Below are 16,814 nucleotides of genomic sequence, written 5' to 3'. Positions count from 1 at the left end.
ATGTGACTTAAGCCAGAATTTAGGCTTTGGAATTAAAATACAAACAATTTATTAATATGTTAATTAGTTGTTTCTGTTTGTGTATGTAAAAATTATTTTCTATTTCTAAACACTTTGATTCTTACTAGCTGAGGGACCATAAGAGTGGTAAGAAAACTCTGAGCCTTAGTTTTTCACCTGCAAAATGGGATAATCTAATAAGAAAATGCATATAAAACTGCTTTCTAAGCTGCACAGTATTGTCATTACCATTATTACACTGTTATTATATGATTTTTAAACATAAACATTAATTCATTTAATTAGTTTAATTAGTATTAATTAGTTTATTATTTTTCCATTAGTATATTTAACTTTACTTATAGTAGAGTACAAAATACTGTGGATATCTATTTTTTAAATGTAAAAACTCTTTTGGTTAAAACACAAAAACATGATGTCAGTTAGCATTTAGCTTTCAGAAATGAAATAGAGAAAACGTATGCATTTATAAGTAAGGAATATTCATTGGCAAAGTTACCGAATAGATGTTTATTTATTGTGCTATTATAATGAATAAAACATTCATAAGTAAGATCCTCTGCATTGTTGACTGTCATTAAGTGACAAGATTGACAGAGGCCTAGCACCTACTAGAAATGTAATTTGCATCTTGGGCAATTTGTTCTCTCTCATGTAATACCTTAGGGCTTGGCCAGCTGCAAAACATTGGAAAACACATTTTCTCCTGCATTAATGTATGTGCAAAAATCTTTAAAATATTGGCAATGCTAATCCAGCAATATATTAAAAAGGATAATGCCTCGTGATAAAGTGAATTTATCCCAGGAATGCAAGGTTGCTTTTACTTTTATAAATGAAACAGTGTAACTCACCATATTCCATCACAATTGATTCAGGGAAAGAATTTAACAAAATTTAACACCTATTTGTAAAAAGACCTCTCAAGAAATTAAGGATACAAAAGAATTTTCTCACCCTGATAATGTGCATATACCAAAGTCTACAGCTAACATCATACTTAACAGCGAAAGACAGAATACTTTCCCCTTAAGAATGCGAACAGAACAAGGATGTCAGTGGTCACCATATCTATTTGACATAGTACTGGAGGTCCTAGCCAGTGCAACAAGTCAAGAAAAAGAAATAAAAGACAAATATATTGGAAAGGAAGAGGTAAAACTATCTTTATTCACAGATGATCAACATGAAAAAAATCCTTAAATAATCTTCAAAAGAGTGATTAAACTTAATATGATAGTTTAGCAAGATTGCAGGATATGTAAAAATCAATTGTAGTTCTTTACTAGCAATGAATAATGAGAAATTGAATATTGTGACACAATAGCATCGAAAATATGACACCCATATAGGTCATTTAACAGGACATGTATAAGATCTGTAGCCAGGAAAACAGCTTTGCAAGGCTCTCACAAGGACTCTAGGAGTTAGGTACTTGTCTTAGTCTATTTTGTGTTGCTATAAACAAATACCTAAGGCTGGGAAACTTATAAAGAAAAAAGATTTATTTGGCTCATGATCCTGATGGCTGGAAAGTTCAAGATTGAGCATCTGCATCTGGCAAGGGGTTTAAGCTGCTTCCACTCCTGGAAGGGGAAGGGCAGTCGATGTGTGCAGAGATCACATGGTGAGCGAGGAAATAAGACAGAGACAGAGAAGGTGCCAGGCTCTTTTTAACAACCAGCTCTGTGGGAACTAATAGAGTGAGAACTCACTCACACCCATGAAAGGGCATTAATCATTTCAAGAACAATCTACCCCGTGGCCCAAACATGGGGGCCCCTAAGAGGCCCCATCTACAACACTGGGGAGCGAATGTCCACATGAGATCTGGAAGGAACAAACATCCAAACCATATCAGTCCTGATAGTTTTCTCCTTTTACAAGTGAGAAACAGAGGCTTAGAGTGATTGAGTTTCAAGGAAATGCTGCCAGGAAGGGTCTGGGCTGGATTTTAAGCTAGGGATCAAGATTTTAACCTTCACACTTAATTGCTTCTCTGAGCAGTATTAGCTCCAATGTGGATCTTCCCATCGATGGCAGATCTGCATGTAGACTGGGAAGTCATGCTACTAAAATATGGTAATTAACGTTTTTCAGAAATGCAGAAATCTAGGCAGTTCCTTGAAGTGAGGAACATATGGTGATGCGGAAGCTGCAGGTTTTGAAGCTAAGATCCATATTCCTCAGCCCCAGCTCTAGAGATTCTGCTTCTGGAGAGCTGGGGTAGGTCCAGGAATGTGCATATAGAACAAGCCTCCTGGGTCCCCCTGACTCAGGCGATGTAAGGACCTCACACTGAGATAGACCACCCCAGAGGTTGCCATGGTATGATGCTTTTAAAAGCATCCTTACAGTAGGCTGAATATCTTGACATCAATGAAACACGGGAAAAATTGAAGGCATAAAGGGAATTTGGCAAATATGAAGTTACGATGATCCACTGAATTAAAAGTAAGATGTAAATATCTTTCCAAGTACCATGGAAGTTATGTTTATAATAGCCATGAGAATGAAGGACTACAGAGGGACATCTATCTCACTGGCAAGAAGCTGGTAGGACGAGGGCTGCATCACTGCCTTCCCAGCCTCCTCCTTATTTTTCTACTCTGTGGGGACTCTGTTGGCAGCACACACCTTTCCCTGGGCCGGGCAGCAACACCTCCAGGGCTGTCACTAAGCAGGGCCTGTTTTTACAAGTCGAGTGAGGCCTGGGCCACTTTAATACAATAAAAATGAACAGAGCTGACACAGGGTTAGCAAAATAGCAGTATATATAATATATATAGTTTGCATTTAATTATTTAGTACTTTTAACACAAAAAATTCAAGGTAATATAATTTTAAATTCACCAGACAATAAGATTTCTTTACAATATTAATTCATGATAGGAGATGTAGTCCAGAAATGGAACATGACTTTAAAATTGTATGATGGGCCCAATTTTCCAGTCCTGTAAATGTGTCTATCTCTAAATGTACATTAACATCATTTGGAGATGATGTCAAAGATCTAAATTTGAGGCCCTTTCTGAGAGCAAGGTCCAGACCAAACAGCTCTCCTAGCCTGCCCCAGAATAAACCCTGTTGTTAAGTACAGTCATGAGTTGCTTCACGACGGGGATATGACATTCTGAGAGATGTGTTGATAGGCACTTTCTTTGTTGCTCGAATATCATAGTGTGTACTTACATAAGCCTAGATGGTATAGCTATACCTATTCCCATATATACAAATACATATACATACACATACATACGTATGTATATGTGTGCTTGTGCATACACACACACACACACACACAAAATCCTATGTTGCTTAACAACAGGGATGTGTTCTGAGAAGTGTGCCATTAGGTGATTTCATCATTGTGCAAACATCATAGAGTGTACAAACCTAGATGGTACAGTCTACTGCACACCTAGGCTATAACCCTGTACAGCATGTTATTGTACTATTACAGGCAATTGTAATACAATGGTAAGTATTTGTGTATGTAAACATAGAGAAAATGTACGGTAAAAATATGGCATAAAAGATAAAAAAAAAACACAATGATATACCTATATAGGGCATTTACCATGAGCAGAGCTTCAGGACTGGAAGTTTTTCTTGGTGAATCAGAGAGTAGGTGGTGAGTGAAAACTAAGACAAAAACACACACAAGGCCTACACAGGGTCAGGACCACCAATACCACTCTCTTCCACCTCCACATCTTGTCCCCCTGGAAGGTCTTCAGGGGCAAAAAACATGCATGGAGCTGTCATCCCCTGTGACAATAACGCCTTCTTCTGGAATATCTCCTCAAGGACCTGCCTGAGGCTGTTTTATACCTAACCTTTTTGTTGATGTGTAGAAGGAGTTCACCCTAAAATAACAATAAAAAACACAGCAAATACATAAACCAGTGAGAGTCATTTCTTCTCAAGTATTATATGCTGTACATAATTGTACATGCTACACTTTTATACAGCTGCCAGGGAAATAGGTTTGCTTACAACAGCATTGCAGCAAGCATGTGAGTAATGTGCTGCTCTGTGTCATGATGGCTACAACAGCACCAGGTGATAGGAATTTTTCAGCTCCATTATAATCTTATGGGCCACTGTAATGTATGCAGTCTGGCATTGACTGAGGGGTCATTGTGTGGCACATGCCTGTGCTTTCTGCTCTTTCAGTTCTTTACACTTGCAAGAAACTTCACAAGCAATTTCTTGTTCACTACCCATGCAACTTCAATGTTGACGATAAAAGGTAATGTATGATTCTATTGATGTAACTTTCAAAAACAGGCAAAACTTATAAACTGTGCTGGAAGTCAGGATAGTGGTTATCCTAGGGTGTTGTTGGTAATGCTCTGTTTCTTATTCTGGGGGCTGGTGACGTGATTCACTTATAATCTGTGCACTTTTTTGTATGTTGTTTCAATACAAATTTCACTTTAAGAATGTTGCTGCAAATTGTAGAATTCACAGAAGTGCAGCTGCTGCTGCCTCAGCAATGCCTTGAATCAGCGGCACCAAATTGGATTGAGTGGCTTTTTCATCTCCAGGAATAGCCGTCGTTGGCTGGGACACAGGATGCTCACCCCGCTAGCGTGTCCGGGTGGCTGGCACCACTGAGGAGCTGGCCCATTAGGTTCTCCCTGGTGAATGTGGATGAGCACGTGCAGAGTGTCACGAGCCCAGATATGTGAAGCCTCTGGCAGAAATTCCTTGGTTTGCAACTCTAGCCTAGGCAATGGCGGCATCTCGGTGTCTCTGAAATGACTCATTCACCGAGTGTGCATGTGTGTTTTTCCCATCCTCCCCAACTTTGTTGTCCCTAGAGCTTCTGTGAGTGACACGATGGAGTGAAACAGGGCCTTGCTGAGAGGGAAAAGGTGGCCAGCTGGCCTGGTGGTCTGCTTGGCCCCCAGGAGGCCATTCCTGACACCTGGTCCCATATGGCAGTGCATGCTCAGGGACATGAGCCAGGCAGTCCCTTGGAGAAAAAGCAACACATTCCTAGCTCTGTGGCCAGAGCAACGGGAGGCGGGGTGAGAGCCTTGGACTGGAGCTTTAGTGCTTGTCCTCCTGGTAACTGGCTGTGTGAGTCAGTGCTGGCCCTTTTAGTCCTCTGAGCCCTGTGTTCCTTGTGAACAGAGGACCAGGTATCTCTAGGGTCTCCTGCGGTGTCTATGGTCTTATGATAATAAAAATAAGCTTCTTGTTGACTTTTAAAAGCTCACCAGATTTTCTTCCTCAAATCCACTTACACCCATTCCTGGCCTGGCCATCATATGTCTGTTTATATCATGGTCTGGATCAAAAGCTACTTCCCATATGAACTCTCCCCAAGAGAGTGTCAACGGTCTGTCATACGCATCATCTCACTTATAATATATTCTGTTATTTATATCTGTGTCTTGTAATTGCACTAGAGATGGCAAACTCCCTCATGAAAACGATAGTATCATCTCAATGATAGTCATCCTCAGGAGCAAGGATCCCCAATGTGGGTTGACTCACTTGCAACAGTTGCCTGCATCCAAATCACACAGGGAACTTAACGGTTCAGATTCCCAAGTCCAGCCCCTGGAGATTTTGATTCAGAGATCAAGGGAAAGACCAGGAAATCTACCTTTAAATAGCATCTGGAGGGTTTCCAAGCCTGGCTTGAGAGCTCCTCCATGTCCTCCTTCATATTGTCGACTTAGCACTAAGTCGACATATATAGGCAGAATTAAGAGAGGGATGTAAGTTATCACTTTTGTTTCGTCATCTAAAAATTTTCCGGAGTTCACAAAGATGAAGAACATGAATCAAGATTGTGATATTCAATTAGAATAATTTCATTGAGTTGTTCCAACAGTACTTTCTCATGTTTCGCAATGTTCTGTGCCATGAAGATAGACTGAGTGGAATATAAAATTTTATTTTCCAAATAATTTTTTAGTTTTTGAATTGAATTAGGCAAACTTTCTTTTAGAGACTTCTGCAGCACTTAACTTCCCTTTCTACCAAGTTCTTTGATCCCTGCCCCCAACCTGGCCTATCTACCTTTACCTATAATCCATGCCAGTTTGGGAGAAGTATAAGCTTTTGTTTCCCTATTCTATCAGAACCTGGTGTGTCTCACTCTGTTTATTCACTGATCTCTCCATCCATTCAGTAAGTGTTGACTGAGCCCTGCTTTCTGCCGGGCACAATCCTGAGCCCTGGGAACAAGGCTGTGGACAGAACAGGTTTGGCTCCTGGCCTGTGGGATTTACACTCTCAGGGGTGAGGCAAATGTGATATAAATGATTACAAATAATTAGCAAGAGCCTTACAGGTTTATCACATCTGCTAAGCTAATGACATCTAAACTATTGGCTGCTAATGACAACATTTTGCTCTTCCCAGAAAATACTTGCAGCTAAAAAGACTTTAGTACCTTACCTCGAGAAAGGGAAGGAGTGGAGTGGGGGTTTCAAAGGAGATCTGTTTGTGGAGGGGACCTTTGCTAACATTTTAAAAATCATAATATGTAACTGGATGCCTATCCCACCTGACCAAAATGTCCTCTTGTGCAAACTAACATTAGTTTCAGGCCATTTGGGTAGGATTTCCCAAAGTGTGGCACATATCCTAATGGTGGGATGCAAGATGTGTTAGGTAGTTGTAGCAGATGCAGTTGGTGCCCTGAGCATACCGCCCTGGCCCTGGCGGCTCCTCTCTGTGCTGATGGCTCCTCCCTGCAAATGCCCGGGACTCTGCCTGAGGCTTGCCCAGGTTGGGGGATCTGGCTCTGCCCACCGACGAGGCAGGCCTGCGTGCTAGGGAGTTAATGTCCACGCCCACAGGAGGAGCCTCAGAGGAAGGCACGTTCTCTGCCTCTCCCAGAGGGTCCCTGCGGGGCTCAACCCCCAGACCCCATAGCAGTGTCTTGCTCATTAACGTCCCCTGCGTAGACTCTCTGTCTTCACTCTCGTTTCTCCAGAGCCCCAGTGCTGCTTCCTGGGAGCACCTCTCAAACAAATGATTTGTACTCTAATCCTAGTCCCAACCCAACCTAAAACAGTGGCACATGGGTACACACTTTTATTTTAATGGCCATGTATTTTTAAGATGTACCAAGAAAAATATAAATTGCACATCCTATCTGTGATTTCATTTTGTGTGTGTTATTGAATTTTAAGTTAAAAAAGTGAGTCACTTGAGGCCGGGCGTGGTGGCTCACGCCTGTAATCCTAGCACTCTAGGAGGCCGAGGCGGGCGGATTGCTTGAGGTCAGGAGTTCAAAACCAGCCTGAGGAAGACCCCGTCTCTACTAAAAATAGAAAGAAATTAATTGACCAACCAAAAAATATATATACAAAAAATTAGCTGGGCATGGTGGCGCATGCCTGTAGTCCCAGCTACTTGGGAGGCTGAGGCAGGAGGATCACTTGAGCCAGGAGATTGAGGTTGCTGTGAGCTAGGCTGACGCCACGGTACTCACTCTAGCCTGGGCAACAAAGTGAGACTCTATCTCAAAAAAAGAAAAAAGTGAGTCACTTGAAACAGCAGTGGTAAGTGATGGTTCTCAGGTGCTAGACAAATGACAAGGGGAGACTGTGGGTGGGTGGGGGGCATTGTTCTTGAGGCTGCCTGTAAACCGGGGAGCTTCCAATTCTGCAGCAAACTCAAAGGCACGGGTTCTTAAAGTGAGGCTCCCAGGGGTCCACAAGCCCTTGACAGACTATGCATTATGCAAAGTGTTGCGTGTTTGGATCCTCTTCCCCCCTGCCCCCCAAAGTTCATATTTTCTTTAGTCTCTCAAAGGGGTCTACCATTCGAAGTGTCTAGAGAAAAAAAAAGAAAAGGACAGAAGGAAGGAAGGGAGTGAGGGAGGGAGGCAGGCGCTCTCGGTTTTTCCACTTTTTTCATGTATCCCAGATCTCTGTTCCTGTTGCAAAAAAGCAAATAAACCAACCAACCAACCAAACAAACAAACAACAACAACAACAACAACAACAAAAAACAAAATAAAACAAAACAAACAAGAGGGAGAAGAATGAAGAGATGGATTCCTGATCCAAATAAAAAACATGTGTTTGTAGGACTGGGTTACTTGATGACTTCAGAGAGGTGAGGTATCCACCCCCCACCCCCACCCTTAATAACAAAACTGGAAATATCTTCTGAGGATGTTTATCTGCTGGCAGGGATGGATACAGCTGAAGAGTAGCATCTGTGTACAACTTGGGGAAAAAAAAAATCTTCAGTGGTAAAGATTCATTAAACACCCAAATCTCCCAAGTATCAAACGGCAGGACAAACAAGACTTCTGTACATGCAAAGCAAATTTTATTTAAGTCACAATCAAGACAGTTCCTGTTGTTTCATAAAGTAGGACTTCTGTTAATAGCACAACCAACAAATCCGGGAAACCAAGCTAATGCATCTTAATGCCTGATTTTGATGCATATAAAAAATTCAAGAAATTCCACATTTCATAGCCAATTGTGTATCCGTGCCATCCAGGTTGAATTAGTTAGGATTAGAATCAGCTGTAAGCAGTAGAAAATCCAAAATAATAAGTGGCTGGGAAAAGATAGAAATTTATTTTATTCATATGAAAATCTGGTACATGGCTCAGGGATTGGTATGATTATTCACAATACCAGGGAATATTGTGTTCCTTCTCCATGTTGTTCACTATTCCCACGTTCACCTCATTGCCCAAGATGGCTGTTCTAGTCTCAGCCATCATGTCCACATTCCAGCCAGGAAAAAGGAGTAAAAGGAGAAGCTTACCTTTAAGGACAGTTTTGTGACATTGCAAACACTACGTCCTCTTACATTTCTTTGCCCAGAACTTTTTTGTTTGTTTGTTTTGTTTTCAAAGTTTTTATTCTGTTTTCATAATAAAACACCATGGCCCCAAGGAAAAAATTTTTTTTCTAGTCAATGTATTAATAGTAAGTACATGTGGTTTTTGCTTTTCCATTTTCTAGATACTTCACTTAGATTTTTTTTTGATTTTTTTTATTTCAGCATTTTATGGGGGTACAGATTTTAAAGTTTCAATAAATGCCCATTTCCCCCCTCCCTCCACAAGTCTGAGTCTCCAACATGACCATCCCCCAGATGGTGCACATCTCACTCATTATATATGTATATACCTGCCGCCCTCCCACCTGCCCAATACCCTATTACTGTGGTACCTATGTGACCACTTAGGTGCTGTTCAGTTAATACCAATTTGCTGGTGAGTATATGTGGTGCTTGTTTTTCCATTCTTGGGAAACTTCACTTAATAGTATGGGTTCCAGCTCTAACCAGGAAAATATAAGATGTGCTATATCACCATTGTTTCTTAGAACTGAATAGTACTCCATGGTATACATATACCACATTTTATTAATCCATTCTTGGATTGATGGGCACTTGGGCTGTTTCCACAGCCTTGCAATTATGAATTGTGCTGCTATAAACATTCGAGTGCAGGTGTCTTTTTTGTAGAGTGTCATTGGATCATTTGGGTAGATGCCCAGCAATGGGATTGCTGGATCAAATGGTAGATTCACTTGTATCACTTTAAGGTATCTCCATATTGCTTTCCACAGAGGTTGAACTAGTTTGCAGTCCCACCAGCAGTGTAGGAGTGTTCCTCTCTCTCTGCATGCCCAGAACTTAATAACTTGACCATACCTATCTGCAAGGGAGGGTAACAAATGTAGTCTTTATTCTGGGGGGTCATATGCTCAGCTAAAATTTCTACTGCTATGGAAGAACAGATAATGGGTAATACCAACAATCTTAAGCCACTCAGATTTCTAACATATAGGTAGTTCCAAATGGTTAATTTTAGCATAATATTCAACTATAAGCCTTATTTAATGTGTCAATGAAATTGCTTGATCCTAATCACCCGTTTTTAAAGCTATCTCTAATTAAATCTTTGCTAACATTCATACATAAAGCATATTTTTCATTTTGAATGTCTGCTTGATGCTGGGCAAAATCCATCCCACCTAGAATAAACAGCATGTCTCATTTGTGGATTATTGGGACCCTTTGTCCTTTCTTCCTTTCTGTTCACCATACTTTTGGCCATTTTCCCATTAGTTAAAGTCTTGAATGAAAAGACAAAGTAGGATTAAAAAAAACAATAAAGTCTAATCAGATGAGCTTTGCTCCTTCTTAGCAATATTTCTACAAGGACTGAAGTATAGTAGACTGAAAATAAGTAATACCAAGTTGTGGGGTTATCTGCTGTAAAAACAGTCCCTTATGCCAGGAGATGGGCAAGTCCTTTTCCTTGCTGTCTACAATCGAGGGGTCACCCTGGTGAAGGAGGTTGTGTCACCTCCACTGGGGAGTAGAGAAGCAACCTGCCTGAGGGGACAGTTACTAAGGGGCAAAGCTGAGACCGGAGTCCAGGTCTCTCTGACCCCCCAAACCACAGCAATTTTGAAAAGTGCATCTTGCCACGACTTCGCCATCGCATCTCCACGGGAGAGGCAGTTTTTACATTAACATCGCCTGACTCTAAAAGTAGACCTGGAAGACGTAAACAGAGTGAAGAGGTTCCGAGCGTGCCAGGCCGCAGATCCCAGGTCTCCCTGCCCTCTGCCAGCGCGCAGGAGCACTTGATCTTTACAGAGTGGCACGCAGGGCTCCCAGCCCCAGGTGGCATGTGGGAGGCGAGACAGAGCGCCCTCTCTCCAGAACGCTTTAGAAGAGCAAGGGTGGCCTCCGGACAGCATTTCCTTGGCTTCTCGTGTGCTGCAGTGCTTGAAGGGAGAGGGTCACTGAGGCGGGAGGCGGTTTGGATGGAGTCCCTCGTCCCTCCCCCGCAGCTTGGCATGCAACCTGTCGCCCGGAGTGTGACAGGAGACCCTCAGAGTGCCGCAGCCACTCTGCTAGCTCCTCTCCACGGCTCTGAGAGGCTTTCTGCAGGGGAGGATGTGGGATTTGAACCTAGAACCTCTGACTCCAAAACTCACGCGCTTTAGCCACAAGGCAGTGCACCTTGTTCGTAAGCACACACCGGAAACTGAAATGCAGGTGGCTGATAATAAAGTCTGGAAAGAAAGGATGGCTTGAGTGCGTCTGAATATAAATCTAAGGACAATTTTTAGGTGTAATACCTTCCAATAAATTACATGGAACAGGTTCTTGGATTTGGCACGGAGAAACGCTGGAAGGTTTCCTCGCCTCTGCCCCTGGCACAGAGGGTGTGAGCAGTTACTGGGGAAGGGCGTGGGGACAATGTGGCGAGGCCGGCAGTGAGACGGAGAGAGGAGCGCCAGCCCAGGGTGCGCTGGGCCTCACCGCCGGGCGGGAGACTGTGGGCAGCTCCGAGCCCAGGGGGACCAGCTAGCGGGTCTCTGCCCTGTTGCTTTGAACACTTTTTCCTGGGTCATTATCTTAATCTGGGTCCCCCAGAGCAGATCCCTACACGAGCTGCTGCAGGAGATCTAGGCAGGGGAGTGGGAAGCGAGGCAGCAGGGACGGGAAGGCAGCCAGCACATGGTGTGATTTCAAGTAGTCACCTCTGCGGGCCACCGGAGCTGGAGCCGGTGGGGAGAGTCCCAGAGCCAACAGAGCGGGCGCGTATAATCGGTGGAGGGCTGCTCCCCCGGTGTTAATTCCATGGCACTTCCGGCCTATTATTAGGCAGCCACGCCGGTTCCAAGACGCAGTGAAAGCCTGAGGCAAATGGAGGCCCGTGCTGGTGGCAGGAGAAGCTATGCGCTCGGCCTGGTACAGGTGACAGACACCTGCGCCAGGTAGGGCACTGGCAGCATTGGCTGCAGTCATCAGCAGTGGACTGGGTGAGGGAAGGATGGGGCCCCACAGTGCTCGTGTGTGTGTGTGAGTGTGTGTGTGAGAGAGAGACAGAGACACAGAGAGAGACAGAGACACAGAGAGAGACAGAGACAGAGACACAGAGAGAGAGAGAGTGCTGCTCTGTGGCATTTCAAGACTGGTGACTGAGATTACAAGAAAGCAGCAAAGATGGGGCTGGGAATCCCAACGCCTGGACTCTAGTCACACTTTGGGACCAGAGGCAAGGTCTGTGGCCAGGGGCAGTGTCCCCTGCCTGAGGCATTCATTCCCCTGCTGTGTCTGTCCCTCCCCACTCTGCCCGGCCATTCCCGGCCAGCCCTCCCAGACCCAAAGATGCCACCCCAGTGGTTTCTGGCCACACTCTGAATGCTTAAGCCGAATTGACACGAAATGGGTTTTGCCCCCCTGTAGCTGCTGTTGTCCCGGGAAGGCTGGGCAGGAGTCCTGGTTCCAAGAGCTCTGGAGCCTCAACCCCCAGTGTCCTATTTCAGCCACAGAGCCGAGCAGCCTCCCTTGGATAACTTAGATGCGTTCCCCTCCCCTGGCAGCCAAAGCCCGGGAAAGTTCAGTCGAGGTTACTCCGCCCTTCCTTGCGTCGGCGGGGCAGCTGTCAGCCGTAATGAGATAGTGCCGGCCACGCTTCCTGAGCTCGCCGGGAACGGGCGAGCTACTCCATCACTTACACGATTATTTGCCGCGTTGTTTTCTAAACACACGCAAATGTGCATGTACAAAAGGCTGGAAGCATTCTCATCGGAACATTATCTCTTACTGGGTACCCAGGACAAAGGCAATTTTACAGTGTTTCCCACCCTCGACCTTCGGGTTGAGGGAGCATGTTCAACCGACAGTTCTTTCCCAAGCCTTGGAAGTGTGTCCGTGTGTCAGAAAAGAAGCTCACGTGTGAAAGTCCCCTCCAGTGCTGTCGGGACCTCAGTGTCCCCAATTCCAGAAAAGCAGCTGGGTTTGTGGTGAAGCGTGACTCTGTGAAAACAAAAGCGTACCTTTTTGGTCTCAATCCTCATTAGATTATGTATTTTAAAACCAAGATTCTGCGGTCAACAGGAATTTTCGATTTAGAAAAATTTGCTTTGAGTCCTAAGTCCTCAGCTTCCTCACTGCTGATTGTGTTACTGAGCAATGTTCTAAATTAGAATGGCTGTGAGGGAAGCCAGGGCTGCTGTGTGTTTCTGAGCAGCCTGTACCCTGCACTCTTAGAGTGCACATTGCCGTGTATGTGAATGATGTCCCGAGAGTTGTTCAGTGCACAATCTGAACAACCACACACAGTGACCCTTGGACCAACAAAGCCTGCACATTAAACTGTAAAACACTTTGCAAATGCCAAAATGTCGACCAATAAAAACTAGAGGAAGCCAACTCTAAGAGTTTGTTAGGTTTTTTAAATCTTTTTAAAAATTACTATTTTTATGTTAGCTACTTTTTAAAATTTATTGGTTACCTACACCCATTGTTAAACACCTGTGTATTCTAAGATTAATCTTTATCACTTATATTTATTTGATTTATTCAATGTCTCTAAAATCTCTTTGATGTCTCATAAGCCTTTGTCTAAGCTCTCAGTACAAAGTACTAAATACTTTCTCTTCGATGCAGAAAGTTGTCATTTTGTGTTTGCTGTGGGCCAGCACTGACAGAATTTTCCATAGTGACAGAAATGTTCAATATGTTAATAAAGCATCCAGGAGCCACACCTGGCAATCGATAATTTGAAATGTTGCTAGTGCAATTGAGGAACTGACTTCTAAATATAATTTTAATTAATTTAAGTTTTACTAGCCATGTGTAGCTATTAGCTACTATATGGACAGTGTAGCACACCTTAGATTCCGTACAAGCCATGATTTCTAATCCTATTAAAATCATGCTGGTGCAGCCCAAGGGAACCCTACTTAAAGGCAGTATGTGACTTTGCTTTGGCAATAAAATTTTGCTTCATTTTTATGCCTAAATGTTCCCCAAAAGCCCTATGCATGGAGAGAATTTTTATATCAAATCGTATTTTTCCATTTAATCCTATTATAATTTCAAGATAGTGGTGCCTCAGAAAAATCTTTGATTTTTTACGCTGCATCCCTACATCTGTTCTCACTCCTTTTAAACATGCTGTGTCTTTGCAAGCAAGGCCAGAGATGGGGGCTCAAAGTTCTGTACTCCCAGGAGACACCAGCCCAAAGCACAGACATCTTGCCAGGTCTTACTTTCTTTACTCTTTAGGTCCTAGAGGTCAAAAGCATTTAAGAAGAAAAGCCGTGGGGACGATCCAGTCCTGAGTGTGGGAACGGGGAGACTGGATGTAAGTTCATTCAGCAATGCCTGCCGAGAGCCTGCCTGGCCTGGCTCAAGACTGGGGCAGGGGTGAGATAAGCGAGGAAGACACAGTTGCTGCTTCTTTTGGTTGTTGAGGAGTCTAGTTGTGCTCCAAGAGAGGGCTACACAAACAGCTGCAGGAACTTAAGGAAGAAGAGCATGCATAGAGAAACCATTCACAGGGGCTCCATTGTCTTCTTCAAGGAACCTTCTAACCTGATACTCCCAATATGAGAAATGATGATCACTTCCCAAATAAAAAGCAACAAACTTTCCTTGTCAAGACGTTACAGTTTGTAAACTGCTCCTGTACCCATAATCACACCTCGTAGCCACAAACAAGTCCCCTCCAGGAAGGTAGGCAGAAACAAGCATTGAATCCAAAATGGATGCTAATTGACCTCCCTCAAGTATCTCAGTTAGTAATCTTTTAAATATAACCTTTAGGTCCCCTTTCCCCCCCAAAAGAGCAGAATGAGTAATTTTTGTCCTATACTTTTTGTTTATGTCTTTAAAAATACCTTGTTTAAAGTCATGTTTGCCCTCTGAAATAAAACACTTTGAAATCACTCACTCCTTTTCCCTTTAATATTTGAGTCACCATTATAAATGCTTCAGCAAGGTGAAGGTGAACGGCGGGGGGCTTTGGGGCAGCATGAAGTTTCCCCATACAGGCATACCTTGTTTTTATTGCACATCACTTTATTGTGCTTCACGGGTGTTGCATTATTTTACAAATGGAAGGTACGAGGCAACCTTGCACTGAGCAAGTCCATCTGCACCATTTTTCCAACAGCCTGTGCTCACTTTGTGTCTCTGGGTTGCATTTCGGTAATTCTTACAATATTTCAAACTTTTCCATTACTGTTATATCTGTTGTGGTGATCTGTGATCAGTGATCTTTAATATTACCATTGTAATTGTTTTGGGGTACCACGAACTATGCCCATATAAGACAGTGAACTTAATCGATACGTGTTGTGTGTCTTATGACTGCTCCATTTACTGGCTGTTCCCTGTCTCTCTCTCTTGCCCCAAGCCATTCCCTGAGACACAATCATATTGAAATTAGGCCAATGAATAATCCTACAATGCCCTCTAAGTGTTCAAGGGAGAGGAACAGTCGCACATCTCTCACTGTGAGTCAAAAGCGAGCTAGAGATGATTAAGCTTAGTGAGGAAGACGTGTGGAAAGCCAAGATAGGCAAAAAGCGAAGCCTCTTGTGCCGGTTAGCCAAGTTGTGAATGCAAAGGAAGAGTTCTTGAAGGAAATTACAAGTCCTACTCCTGGCCGGGCGTGGTGGCTCACGCCTGTAATCCTAGCACTTTGGGAGGCTGAGGCAGGCGGATTGCTCAAGGTCAGGAGTTCGAAACCAGCCTGAGCGAGACCCCGTCTCTACCAAAAATAGAAATAAATTAATTGACCAACTAAAAATATATATATACAAAAAATTAGCCGGGCATGGTGGCGCATGCCTCTAGTCCCAGCTACTCGGGAGCCTGAGGCAGTAGGATCGCTGAGCCCCGGAGATTGAGGTTGCTGTGAGCTAGGCTGACGCCACGGCACTCACTCTAGCCTGGGCAACAAAGTGAGACTCTGTCTCAAAAAAAAAAAAAAAAAAGTCCTACTCCAGTGAACATACAAATGATAAGAAATTGAAACAAACGTATTGGTGATATGGAGAAAATCTGAGTGGTCTGGATAAGAGATTAAACCAGCTACAACATTCTCATAAACCAAAGCTTAGTCCAGAGCAAGGCCCTAACTTTTCAATTCTACGAAGGCTGAGAGAGGTGAGGAAGCCGCAGAAGAAAAGTTGGAGGCTATCAAAGGGTGGTTCATGAGGTTTAAGGAAAGAAGTTTATTCTATAACGTGGAAGTGCAAGGTGAAGCAGCCAGCGCTAATGTAGAAGCTGCAGTAAATTATCCAGAAGTTATAGCTGAGATCATTGACAAAAGTAGCTACACTAAACAACGGATTTTCAATGTAGACAGAATAATAGCCTTCTATTTAAAAGAGATGCCATGTAGGACTTTCACAGCTAGAGAGGAGAAGTCGATGCCTGGATTCAGAGCTTCAAAGGACAGGCTGCATTTCTTGTTGGGAGTTAATGTATCTAGTAACCTTAAGTTGAAGCCCATGCTCATTTATCATTCCAAAACTCCTAAAGCCTTGAAAAGTTATGTTAAATCTAGTCTGCCTGTGCTCTATAAATGGAACAACAAAACATGGATGACAGCACCTCTGTTTACAGAATGGTTTACTAAATATTTTAAGCCCACTGCTGCTAAGAAAAGAAGATTTTTTTCAAAGTATTGCTGCTCATTGACAATGCACCTGGTCACCCAAGAGCTCTGATAGAGATGTACATAGAGATGAGTGTTGTTTTGTTTTAATTTTTATTTTTAATTATTATAGACACATAAGAGTTGTATATCTTTAGATGAATATTGTTTTCATGCCTGCTAACACAACATCCATCCTGCGACCCAGGGATCAAGGGGTGATTCCTCGGATGGATCTGGGCAAAGTAAATTGAAAACCTTCTGGAAAAAGTTCACCATGCTAGATGCTATTAGGAACATTCATCATTCATGTGAAGAGGTCAAAATATCAGCATTAACAGGAGTTTGGAAGAAGTTTTTTTCAACCATC

This window comes from Microcebus murinus, chromosome 12 (assembly GCF_040939455.1).
Source record: "Microcebus murinus isolate Inina chromosome 12, M.murinus_Inina_mat1.0, whole genome shotgun sequence".
Classification (NCBI taxonomy): domain Eukaryota; kingdom Metazoa; phylum Chordata; class Mammalia; order Primates; family Cheirogaleidae; genus Microcebus; species Microcebus murinus.
The sequence above is the reverse complement of the archived record's forward strand: the minus strand, read 5'-3'. Positions refer to the sequence as shown.